Genomic DNA, 14,430 nt, shown 5'->3' on the forward strand with positions numbered 1-14,430 from the left:
TGACACAATTACAGGTTACTGAGACCTTTAAAGGGATCAGTTAGCACTGAAAAAAAAATTAAGATGGATCAGGGACATTTTTCTTCAGTTCCCTCAGTTCCCAAGAGACTACATTTCTAAGAGAAATTGTGCATTATTGTGTGAATTGTGCGAATAGCGTGTTATTTCCAGAATCACAAAGACTATATAACATGTCAATTATGAAGAGCAGTAGAATGAATGGACATACACCAAAAATATTATGTTCAGTACTTTGGTTATTCATGGATGATGAGGATTGAATTTGGAAGGAAATTGTTAAGGTATCTGAAAAGTTAATTTGAAATGGGAGGAAGTACCAGGCACTAGATCTTATTTGAAGATCTTATTTGAAGCAAGTATCCAAAGCATTTCACAGTTTTACTGATGCTCTAATGCATAATTAATCAAAGCTGGAAACGGACAGTGAAGAAAGGATACCCTAGAGCTGAGAAACAAGCTTCATTATGCTGTCTCCAGTAGCAAGAGTGGCTTCTCCATTCCATGCCACTCAACACTTCTGTAAAAGGGGACAGGGTGTAGGGAGTAAGTAAAAGAAATATGAATAGGAATTTGGAGTAAGGGAGGAAGGATGGCCGATATTACACCTCCAATATGTGAAAATAATTAAGGAAGGTGTCTTGTACAATTTATTGCCAGAGGGTTCCCACAAGAGCTAAGTTAATAAATTTGTGCTCTAATTAAACCACAGCCTTTTTAACTTACTTTTTGTCCTATACACACAGAGAAGAATTTCTGATGGATAACAAACTTGATATTTGAATCCTTTTTGTAGGTTTCCGTCATTCCAATAGAGTGCTTCGATCAGTTTTTCCAACCTTCTTTTATGCATGTTCTCTCCTTATATTCAATACAACATTCCCACTGAACTGGGAATGGTGACTCAGTAATTTTCCTACAAGTAAATTATAGCTCTATTTCCTATCTTCTTAGATTTTTTTTTCTTTAAATTTTCTTTTCTGAGTCAGGTCATCACCTGCTTTCCTTAGAATTTCATTACCGCTTCTGCTCTTATTTTTTGTCTCCCTCTACTCACCTAATAAATTTCTCCCTTTTCTTACTATCCCTGAGTGGGTTTGTTATTCATGATCATACTATATCACTTATGCTTCAGGTGGATGGATAGATATGTAAAGGATCTGAAAGTCATAAGCATATTAAAAGTGTGAAGTACTTTTAAAGAAAAGATCTTCTGTCTCACATCTTTTACTATTTCGGTATTATGAGTAACACTTTTGCACTTTATGTCTGCAGGGTGATATTTGATGGTTATAGTCTGATTTAGTAGGATTTTAATTGAGTATTTCCAGTGAAAACACAGAGTCTTTTCAAAGAATGTCATATTCAGAGTGAGTGAGGATATCCAAATCTGTCTCCGATTTTTCTTTTTAAATTATACCATTTTAATGTGAAGTAATGTGGAATATAGTTCCACTGAACTATAAAAATACTGAACTCTGCAGCACTAAAAAATCAAAACCACTACTCAAACTGGACAAAAGAAAAAAAGCAATTTATTTTTCATAATTCGTGAGAATCTCACTTTAGAAAGTAACAAAAACTAAGGTAACAGACAATTCAGTTATATTCTGAAAATATTTTCACTTCAGCAGTAAAGAAGGTTATGAGTTACATGCTGCAGAAAGCTTTGGAAGCTTTTGTTGGTAGTGATTTTCTTTATTTTTAATAACATATTTAAGTGGATAGTGCCTTTTAAGAATCAAGACATGGTAGGATGCTACAAATCAAAACATCATTCAAGCAGCATGAAGCTGCACTTCTAGTCTGATTTATGTTGGTCGATAGAAGATAACTACCTCATGTCTGCTTTTATAGGACACACTTGATACATCTGATGAATTTTACTAAAGCTTAAATTCCCACTTTGGACAATGGCACATTGTTCTTGTTCCATTACTTGCAGGGTAGCTGCAAGAATAACATCCCTCTAGTGTCCATCCACCTGAATCATTTCAGTTCTCATCCATTATGCACCTAGGGAAATGAAACAAGCACCTTTCCCTCTACACAGTCTGTAAATTGTGAAACATTGTACAGCCAGCCAATCTGAATAATTAACTGACATCAAGAGATATTTCACAAAAATGACTCATTCTTCTCAATCAGAACCACAATTTGGTATATCAGATCAGAAAATGATGTCAAATGTGAGCATTCTTATTCTGATCCTTGGTAAAAGCTCTTGTCATTTCCCTTCTACTAACTTGCAATTGTTAGATCATAAAAATAAAACTACCATAATGGATAGTTTTATCTACATAAAAGACACATCGTTTAAACAGGATTGTGTTCTTTTTTATAAGTGCATATAATATGAATGAAAATGCATAACAAGAAGCTTTCATAAAGGAATCAGAACATTTGTCACAGTTTGACTCTTGTGGCAAACAAATCTCATGTTACTCATTGAACTTTTTTATATGTTGCTTGATAATTGAACTTACTGACATCTAGCTTAATGCAATTTCTTCATTATCATATATTTTGTCTAGTATGTTACATCTCATATTAACATGAGCTTCATTTTGTGAGCATTTATAACCAACCTTAATATTATGAATAGGAATTGTGTCACTGAATTCAGTAAAATTGTTCAAGTTTTAAAAATCACTCACCTTTTCCACTTTTGTTTATCCACGACCTAACATAACAAGCTTGCTGGAGTTGTAGCAGTCTCTTCATGACACAATTTTGTGTAGCACCTGCCACTTAGTGGTCTTGATGCCTGATTAGGTTCTTGTATCCTGCTGGACAGCACATTTTAAAAAATGTGATTCTCACCCAGAATTCAGTGTTTAGAGTGTCATCACTACATAACCTATCCTTGATTATGAGGGTCTTATAATAATTCAAACAAATAAATAATTTATGCAAATCTATACATGAAGACTTTTCTTATCAATGTAGTTCCTTTTTGCTCTTGTACTGAGTTGCATTTCATCATCTATATATAAAACATACACCTAAAAGCGGTGGGTCTCTTAACAAGTATAAACTTTTCTAGTCTGACTAATTTATATGTCCTCAAAATTTGGTCTTATCCTTAGGAGAAATGATTCTTAGGTTAGAAAATATTTAATTCAGACTGTTTTGGAATGCTCATCTTTGGCTTTGCTAGCAATGGGATGTTTTGTTTTATTCCATTTTGTTTTCAAAAAAAATCTGTAAATTTCCATGATTAAGATTTCCAGGTAGTTGTAGTGGTTGTCTCCTAGTGGGATTCAATGGTGAACTAGTTCAAAAGGTTTTGCTTTGGTCAGTCACATGGATTTTTAAGAGATTTAAACCCTCACTTTCTTTCATGGTCACAGTTTTTAATGCCCAAATTAGAGGAAGTAATGACTGTTAGAAATAACAAGCCACACAGATTTATCAAACAATAATTGGCCATTAATTTCCATCAGCCTTTGAAAGACAGGAGGTGAAGGAAAAGAAACAAGAAAAAGACTTAATATAAGATTCTAAGACATACATATGATATAATAAATTAGAGCCAATCATATAAATTGTGAGCAACAGATCAGGCAAGGGGCCACAAGTATCTCATGCATGATTTCCTTTAGGGAATAAAAATGAGTGGCACATTACATGGCTCATCATGTTTTATTATATTTACGCCTTTTAGATTGTTTCCCCATTTGAAGAGTCAACCACAATAGCACTGCAGAGATAAAGTTCTGAAGGAAAAATAACCCTCATACTAATTACTTTCCCATTCATAATATATCCTTGTCAAATCTGTCCATTTATCTAACTGTATATGAGACAGTTGGCTAGGCACAGATGTTCTGAGCACATGCCTTTATTTATCATATTCATGTATTACAAGATATTTCTATATGTATTTTTTTATTCATATGTACTACTATTTTGTTCAAATGTAGTTTGTTTTTATTTCAGTATTCAAAAACACCACCAGATTCTTGGAAAAAGAAAACGGAACAGGAAAAATAGTTCTTTACTTCATTACTGAAGAATGACCTTACAAAAAAGTTCTTTCCCTGAGGAACATGACTACTTTTAGATTCCTAAAACATAGGAGTATCTACTCATCTATCATTTGAAACAACCTTTCTGTAGCATTTTTCCTGAAAATAACTCAGACACCTATTAGGCAGTAGCTCTGTGCAGAAAGATGGCTTTATGAGCCACAGATATTCAGTAGCTCAACTGCAACTGATCTGTCCGATGAACAGGGCTTTTAACTACATTATGATTTTTGGAAGACCATAAGTGGTAGGGACTAATTTAATTGGCTTTTGAATTGACTGGGGGTTTGCTGATGTTTGGAATATAATGAAAACAATTTAAATCACCTTTAACAGGAGAATTTCTTTGACTCTGGGAATATCACCATGAATTGACATACTATTCCCTGGGGTGCCAGGGGAAATCACACTTTTAATTGCCAATGTTACACGTATGTGAATCATATTGTCAGCAGGATATGTAGCAACCACAAGGTCTGAATAGTACTGTAGAAGGGAAGCTGTTAAGTAAGTTAGGAATGTCTTTGTGTCAGACAAGAACAAATAGCTAGACTTTGGCAAAGAAAAAAATATTCATCATTCATCTTAACTAAAATAGAATCTTCAGGTGCACTGAATAAAATTTGGTGCTCATTAGGGCAATCTTCCATGTAAACTTCTCAATATCTGAAATTCATGAATTTCTTGCCCAGAATATATGCTGTCTAAGATGCATTTCCTATTTTTCACATTGCATGAGAATAAATCTTAATCAGAAACCCAGCTTGAAACAATTAATTCCACTACCACATTTGGCAAAAGATAAGTCATTAAAAACAAGATGGACTAAATTGCACCTGCATCCGTCTTTCTGGGGTTTAATGATGTTATCATCATATCTGCATTCCAGTGTATTTTATAAGTAGATATATAAGCGATCTCTTTATTTCTTTGTTAAGATTCTTCCACCATCGTTTTCCTTCTGGTAACTTAATGAATGCTTAAAAAAATCTTTATTTTTCTTTGTGATACTTCCATTCACTGTTATTATATTTGCATTGCCTTTTTTAATACTTCAGAAATAGTATATCTGCACAATAGTACCTATATTTTCTGCCCTATGTAAAACTGGTATGCTGTCACATAGAGAACGATCATCTGCATACCAGTTTTACTCATGATTCTTATAATATTTAAGGTTAGAGTTCTCTTTCAGGCAAACTACCGCATGTATATTTCAAAAATATTTTCCCCTACAACATTGAACCTTCATATGAGGACAACTGTGTGGACACTTTTACACTTTACACTCCTGCTGTATTTTTCAACCCTAGGCCACAAGACAGGAAAAATATAAAAAAAGGGATTTTGCCATTGATAGTAATGTCATTTTCTGGAGAAGAAGAAAGTAAATAAACCAAGTTGTTAACTTTTTTGTACTTTTTGTTTGTAATACAACATAACAGCTAGCAGCTAGACACACAAAAAAGGAAAAAAAGAAAAGAAAAGGACTGAAAACATCCAGAAGTTTAGTCTCAGCATGATTTGAATGCATTTTGATTAGCGGTGTCATTTTTGGCTATTTTTAATGCTGTCATGCATGCATTAAATAAATAACTATTTTCACCCATTTTTATGTTCTAATTTCCTTTTTTTGTCATCTGATGGTGTATTTTTATACCTCCATATGCCATTTGAGTTGCACATATTTAGTATTCTCCTGGGTGTTTTTTATAAGTGGAGTTCTCAAAAGCACTGTAGAAGAGGAATAAACCCAACATTCCACCTTTTCCCTCACCAATAACTTCACTGGGCATTCTTCGTCTGGCATATTTACATAATGTTCAGACACAGAGACACTATCTTTATCTATAAAATAGACAAATGAAGAGCTGCAGAGTATGCTATAAGGACTTAAGTGGATGGCATTTTGTTTACGAGTCAAATGCGGACATCGTTAAACATGTACCCTAAACTGGGCAAATTAATTGTTTTACTTCAAAACTCAGTGTAAAACTCCACATTGTATTAAAAATGGGAACCATCAATTCTGAAAAAGGGAACTGGAACCTCTGTAGTTTTTAGTTGTTTGGAAAACTCTAAAAGGACGATGCTTTTGTTACAAACGTGGGAAGTGGTCTTAACCCACTCTGATGCAGCTTGTCTATTTTCCCTCAGAGATTTAAGGCTTCCCCTTCCTTTTCTAACACTGCTATGTTTCCCTTCTCAACCTATCCTGCGAAAAGCAGCCGTGACTGAGATGGCTTGCTGGAAATTCTTGTGCTAGATTTGGGTTTTTGGTAATTCACTGTATCCAAGATGTAACTACTTAGTATAAATCCAAGCACTTCACATTTTAATTTGTTCCCTGGAACTTCCAGAAATCTGCTTCATAAATCAGTTCACTGTACTCAAAAAAATACATCCAGGTTTCTAGATCATGACAGCTCAGGGAGAAAATAAAGATTTTAGCTTGACTTTTGACTTTATTTGGCTGCCTGGCTGAAAGATAATCAATCTCAAAAACAATTTCCAGTGCATTATAGGTGTTTTTTGTTTAAACAAGAAACCCTTATCTAGTTTAGTGCAGTGTCTTAGTGGAAACCACGAGCACACATTCACAGAGTTGTGCAAAATTAACATAGAAGGATCTGTATAAACTAAAGCTAGAAGTTCAAATGCCTCTGTCTACAAAAACCAGCTCCAGAATTAGTTACTTTAAGCTGATTAGATCACCTGAAGGCTTAGTCCTGTGCATTTAGTGCAAGGCTCGTAATTGAAAAACAAGCCAGAAGCAGGGCAGTCCAACTCTGTCTGACCTGTATCTGATGGGGTTACAGGTTGGAGGCATCATTCTGCCTCTCAACCTTTTCCCTGAAGAAGAACACATTATTCTATCAGGAATTAATTTAACAAATATTAATCTCTTCTCAAAAGAACTGAATGAGAGAGACAAGCATCCTCCTGGTTTCAAGAAAAATGTCAGTCTCCTGCAAATTTTATAACAGCAATATGTGACATAATTTATAAGCTTGGAGCTGATGAAGAAGGCAAGAATGCCTTCATAGAATACATTCACGGACATTCTTTGCCTTATTGAAATTTAAGCCAGAAAATAGGAATTTGCTGTTATTAGTAAAAGCCCACAGGCTTTGTGTTGACATAACAAAGTTTCAGGACTTATCTAGAGCTGTGTTGATTTGACCTGATTTTAGCTGTGATAGCAACTGTCTAGTGCTCAGAGGTTATTGCCTAAATTTGCTTTTTCTTTAGTTTATCTTCATGCAGTTTTGGATTATAACACCTATAGTTAATTAGTAGACTAACAACAAGTAGTTATACTGTGTAGAGTGAACTATTTATGATCCTAGAATGAAAATGTAGCAAAAGAATGCAGCTGAGACAATAAACACAAACCACAGTGGTCATTTACTGGTGCCTACAGGAGGGCAACCTTGTGAATCAGACAAAAACACTTTTAGGGATAATAAAAAGAACAGCAAAAAGTACAACTTTGAACTGGGAGCAAGTCAAGGGAAAACAAGGAAGCAGGCAATCCTAGTGAATCTAAGACTGAGAAAGAAAAAAGTGCCACCATGAATATCATACTATTCCTGGTGAAGATGTCAGCATGGCGAAGATTCACTGCAACCTTCCAAACCTCCCATTTTTTTAGGACCCACAGGGACATTGAAAGGATGAATATGATACCAAGAAAAGGTATAGATAGTCAGAAGTTCATGTATAGCAATTTTTACTGTGTTATTAACAAGGCTTTTCTGTAATAGTTAGATAATTTGCACTACGTTAGTATTAATGTGACCAGACTAATAATGACTACTTGTTGTATTTCAATGAGACGGTTAAAAAATTAATTAATGTAATGATCCATTTTTGGCTCCTCATATAAAATATGGAGTGCATCATCACCAATGTTGGCATCCCCATGGAAGCAAGGTAGAAAGTCTTCCTCAAAACAACTGAGCCTAAGAATTCAGTGATTATTGTCTGATTCTAATCTAAAGGTTTGTTTTTTCTTTTTCTACACACTTGTATCAAGAATGTCTATCTCATTACTGCTATATGATTTACTATGCTCCAATTCAAAAAAGTAACCACAAAGCCTAACACAAAAAAAAAAGATCAAGATCAAGAAGATCCTTTGCTGTATTTTATATCAATCTGAAGAAATAGGTATTCTCTCATTTAGCTCAAACTATAGTTCCAATGGGCTAAAGGTGACCGAGGCCAAAACCAAGAGAGAAGATGGTTCTGCAGGACTGTTTTTTCTCTATAACTGTTAACACATGCTGATTTCAACTTTGACTTTAAGTTCTGCTGCTCCTGTGGCACTTTTGCCAGTGCTTGGACTCCTTTCCAATCATAGCTTGAACCATGAATTAACATCTGGTAAAACATCCACTGAGTCTAGATCTGTAAAGAAACATCATACTTCAAATGTCATTTTGCTATTTCAGAGGATGAGATATGTGATAGCCCAATTTACAGTCACTGGGGCAAGAGAATATGAAAGCAGAAGTTCAGCTTACAGAGGTTAAACAATGAGGTCAGAGGGTAGTTTGAAGGCTTTGTCTCAGCTATTCAGGAGGTTCTTGACCTCCTGGTTAACAGTAGGTTAACCAGGTTAACATGCTGCAGCATTTGGAGGATGGCAGGCAGTTTTGTTTAAACAACATCTTCACAGAATCCTGCTCACATACTTCCAAGAAGAAAAAATACAGAGGACTATATCTGACACAAAGTAAATATGGTAGCACTGCAGAAGGACAGGAAAGTCCCTTTTTTCCCTCCCTTGTTTCTACAGAGCTTTGTGAGAATTACGTTGAGTTGTAGTTGCAGTTCTGTGTCAAGATCAGACCTGTAATCTGAAACCTCACCTAAGGGCAGGGAAGGGCAGATCCATCCTCTTTAATTAATCCCAGCTCTAATGAAAGAATCACAAATAAATTCCACATCAGCTTATTTATAACACAGTGATCCTGTTGTATTTTCATAGGTCGTCTCCTTTGGATGAAAAGAATGGGATTGTGGTACCTGTTGTCTTTTCATGCTCTCCTTCAAATAACTTAACTGTTTTCAGTGGCATTGCCAGTTGTGTCTTCTTATTATAATGTACTGTAACATAGTAAGAGATCTTCACATTTCCGTGTTATTATGTTACTTTTTATATGCCTTGCAAATTACATAAGGAACTAGTAGAATTTGTTAGCATAGTTTTTTTTCTGGTTCATTGAAATTGCTACATACATAAATTCAGCTATACCAGCTTTCCTATTTTATGACAGACAGACATTTCAACTGTTGAAGAAGTACTGCATCCTAAATAAATTTTTAAAAAATGGAATTACATTTCTAGGAATATACTTACTGGACAAAGTCACATTTCTAGACATTGATCACTTGACTGAGAAAGGGATTTTAGTTTTTATTAAGATTCATTGCAAGAAATATTCAATCCCAATGTAGTGAAACCTGGAAGAGTTCTACAGAACTCTGAAGACTATCCAAAAGTCAGGTCACTGTTCTTTTTATATCATAAATGTACATGTATAGTCTACTTATTCAGCTAAGCATAAAGTCAGTTACAGATTCTTTAGATACTCTTTAAAATGTAAAAACAGATATTGGTCGGGATGGAGGGACTGTAATATCAGTAAGTAAACCTGTCTCAATTTACTAATAACGGCAGTTCTGAAATACTGAAAGAGAAGTAGTTTTACAGACTTTGGTCTCGAAAGAATGGTTGGATGAAATATGATTTTCATTACAAAATGGAAATATTTGGCTCAAAACCCACAAATATATTTTCACAGTATGTTTAAAAATGCTGTATTTCAGCACTTTTATTAATCCAGTTTCTGTGTTCTTTATTATCACACTCTTTGCCATACTCTCACAAATTACTGATGGATATTCCTCTTTTGCATTCCTGTAGGTCATTCAGTAAGGATGGGATATGTGTATTTCTATGAGAAAATAAAGGGAACTGTACCCAAAGTTCATGCATAAAGTGAACAGTTTCCTTTCTTTCCTTCTGTGTCACTTTCTCTTGTCTTGTATCCCCTTCCTTTATGGCCAGATATTTGAGTTTTCATATGATACCTAGTCATCCGCCATCTTGATGACTGTTAAGTCCTCGTCTTCTAGTCTCTTTTATGTCAGCGTTGTCTTAAAAAAAAAAAAAAAAAAAAAAAACTCTCAATCTCTACAATCATATAAATAGAATTTTTCCACCCTGATACTAACAAGGCATTTTCCAGACTTTTAGCTGATGTATTTTTATTTCACATGTACTTATCTGATTTTCTGCCTTTCCTCAACATCCCCATACAGATACAACCCAAAGAAAGAACTTTTCTATTTTTGAAAAATATTATTTTTGAGATGCTTTATTCCAATGCAGTAATGAAATATTGCAAAAGTACCCATGCTCCATGACAAAACATAAAAGAGGATTAGCTGAAAACAGCCTACAGCTCATTTTCAAAATGACACCCCTGGGGATGAGTCTGAGAGGGATTTAAACACGCATTTCCCACATGCCAAATTCCTCAACTCCTGTCTGATCTCGGGATTATCACTGTTTACTTCCTCTTCATCTATAAAAATAAACAAACAAACCTTCTAGTGCAGGGTTTTTTTTCTAACAGTTTCTTTTTATAAGGCCACATCCAAAATCAAGTGAGTCAGTAGAAAGACTACAGGTGACCTTAATGAGCTTTGGCTCAGATTCTTAGATGAAAAAATCTTTAAAGCATAGTCTGTCAGCATATATTTTCCCATTTCAGTTCCTATAATGCAGTTCTGATCCTGACTGAGAAATCTGCATGCTCCAACAATGTAAGAAATGATTAGCAATAATAATGCAATCACAGGCAGGATGGACAAAAGGAGCTTAAACATGAAAACTAGACGTAAAGATACTAGAACTGATAGATTTATTTGAACTCAACCAGCAAGAAACATCCTGAGAACTTACATTATACTGAAATGCAAGTCACATTATGTTAATAAAACTATACAAAGGAAACCTGAGTTCTGTTTTCCATATAGCTGGTTCTGAGATTCAGACTTCAGCCTGAACATTCTTGGCCTGCTTTCTAACCTGACTCAGTTATCATTATAAGCTTAGTTACATGAAACACAAATCCAAAGTATTTTTATTATTAGAAAGAATAGCAGAATAGTCCAGCTTTGGGAATGATGCCGAAGTTAAGCATATATAGCAAGCTAAGCGTATATATAAAACATTTGTAGTACTCAAACATTTTTAGGCTAAGCACAGTGTACTTTGGCTTAAAGCAAACTATTTCCTAAAGAATATTTAGCATGTTTATCCCTAATTCTAGCAAGCCAAACCCAGGACTGTTTTCTTTCTCATTTCATTACATACATTTCCTCCAAAGTTATTCTGGTCCTTAGGTTAGAATATCAAGTTTTGATGACACAAAAAGCACTTACACATTGTTGCCTTCCAGGAGAACAGTTTAGAATTCCCTGGGAGTCACAGATCTTGCTTCTTTTCTGGCCCCAGGGTATCTAGACTTATTTTCAAATACTGTTGTGAGACGACTGATGAGCTGAGGCCATCACTTCTCATGCGAAGATACATCTCATTTTTCCTCTTTGGTCTATCTGGGAATTTGCTGGTAAATTGGATCTTTTTTTCATATTCTGTTTGTATGACATCCACCATCTGAGACCATATCATAGACTTAGCAACTTACAGAGGTCTACCTAAATATCTACTTCTCTATATATAATATACACACAGATGACTTACAATAGTAAGTGCAAAAAGGAACATAAAGAGTTGAACATAAGCAGTCAGCTACAAACTTGCTTTTTATGAGTATATCCTATGATACATAGGGATTAAGGAGCTCTTTGAACCTCCCAGGACTAGTTATTTTGAAATAGCAAAACATAATATATAGTCATTCTTATGTTATTTTGCTGTTTCATGTGAATAAGGTTTAATACTTAGTGGCTATTCATTCCTTACTCATATGTAAATGATAAAGCAAAAGAAGAGTCCTTTAAAAAATTTTGTAAGTTGCACACAGATTTGTATAAGATAGGTTTACTGATATTAGTATTTGCCTTCAGAGACGTACTTCTTCATCATAATGCATTTTAAAAGGTCTTATATTATATCTTTCTGATTTTTCCTTTTGTTACAGCAGAAGCCAGGGGACACAGAAGGTCCAAGGTCTTCCCAATATCTCCCTTCATGCAAGTAGTCTTTGCCTGGTGCTGGAAACCACAACACATTTCTTTCATTTTTATATTACTTAAATTTCCTTGGCAAATTGTACCAGGTAGTTGAACAATATATTGGAATGAAATGTTTTAATGTTTTCTAGTTGCCCTTGGACTCACCCAAAACACAGGCCCAGGTTAAATTAGCAACAGAGAAGAATTTGTGTATGCAATCCAAATACAGATAGTATAGTTACAAAGATGATAAAGACACATGTAGAAAGAAAAAAAAAAAAAGAAAAAGTGCTTAGACAATTGAAAGGGTTCCCCTTTCTCAGATCCTCTAGCTATCAGACTGTCTTGCACAACTGAAGTGTGACTGAATATTGATTAAAGTAACCATTAGATGCTTCACCTCTCAAATGGGTATCTAGTTCTTGTGTAAGGCCTACAGCCTTAGTTTGCCAACATAGAAGACAATAGAATTTCTGAGCCATCTGTGACCTTGTTATCCAAAGCTTTCAGAGGTCCTGTTCACATTGAAACCCTCCTACCAGTGATTTCTAATAGAGCTTAACAGGACATTGATCTCTTCCCCCATAGACTTACTTCCAAACATTATCTGACTTTTAGAAATATTGCTTCTTCTTGGGTATGGCTAGACGGAATCAACTTTTGTCCAGGCAGAAAACAGAGCTTCCTAGATAGAAACTAGGGCTTAAGTAACCACAATCACATTAGTAACCTATTGGAAGGAAGCATAAGTCCTTCTGCCCAGATTACAACTTCTGCATTTTTTTCATATGCGAAAGATTATATTAATAATCATTATTCAAACATATACATTGAAATTATTCATACATTTCCTTACTGACTCATAACTGATATGACACTTATGCTATAATGAAAATATGAAATTGTAATAACAAGATTTGAGACAATTGATCCCTCTTCCCTCCCTCTCTCCCTTCTTCTATTTTTAAGTGATAGAGTGATACCTTTTAACTAGAAAAGAAAGAAAACAGTTTCTAGTGATTTTTTTTCATTTCACTTTATTTCATCTTTATTAGAAAGTGAGTAAAAGTGATCAAAAGGGCCAAAAACTATTCACTAGAAAAAATAGTTTGAAATTGAAAACTTTGTCTTTATTTCCCATATGTGCTCTCCTGGATTTAAATGTTTTATCCTGTCTTTGACCTTGCTTTTGAATATCCACTTAACTGACTGGACAGAGGGTTGTTATGATTTCTTTGCTTTTGGAGAACTACCACAGCTACAACAGACACAGAGTAGCACACCATGGTTTCACATTAAATGCTTTATTTGGGAAATGTGGCCATCTTCCCCTTTTGGAATTTTGGAAGATTTTTTATGATTCTTCAATATGGTTAACATGCACATTAGACTTTATAACACAAAAATACCAATATAACAAGAAGATAATAATTGTCACAATAAGAAAATATGTAAACATAGAGAAATTTATGGAAGAGAAAAGAGAAAGTTAATTGGGAAATTGCAATCAGTCTTCTCACCATCAGCCAGAAATAATTAGCACAGCACAGTACCATTCAGCTGTTGATTACAGGTATTTGCTTAGTATATTTGAAATAAATATGTTTGTTCATAAGGCTGTCAGCACTTCTGTTAGAAACTGAGTCCCCCTGGATTTTGTACCTTTAAAATTTGTTCAGGGATGCCTGCAAAATTTCATTGGTTTGAATTATAACAGTTTCAGTCAGATTTGATCAAATTCATATATGTATGCATTACGGTATGCTTAAAAAACCAAAGCTCTTCTCTTTAATTCTTTGCAGATTCTTAATCCCCACTGTAGCAAAAAGAAATTCTGGAAACACAAGAGAATGCAAGGGTGCTCAGAAAAAATACCTGGGAGTGGTATATGTGCAGTATATAAAATGTCTAAAGGTCTCTGCATGCGATTTATATGTGTACTTGATTGGCTATAAATTTCTATTGTGCTTGAAGGTGTTAGTTTTTGATCTATCAAGTCTAAATGAAAATATTGGCACCAACATTTTGCACAGAAGTATGATTCACTGATCACTAAGCAAAAGTCACATTCTCCATGAGGAACCCGAAATCAGTTAGGTCTCCTTCTAATTCCCAGTGTTGGTGTTTGTTGATATTCAATTTCATGATGCAAAGACTATTAAGT

This window comes from Dromaius novaehollandiae, chromosome 2, assembly GCF_036370855.1.
Source record: "Dromaius novaehollandiae isolate bDroNov1 chromosome 2, bDroNov1.hap1, whole genome shotgun sequence".
Lineage (NCBI taxonomy): Eukaryota > Metazoa > Chordata > Aves > Casuariiformes > Dromaiidae > Dromaius > Dromaius novaehollandiae.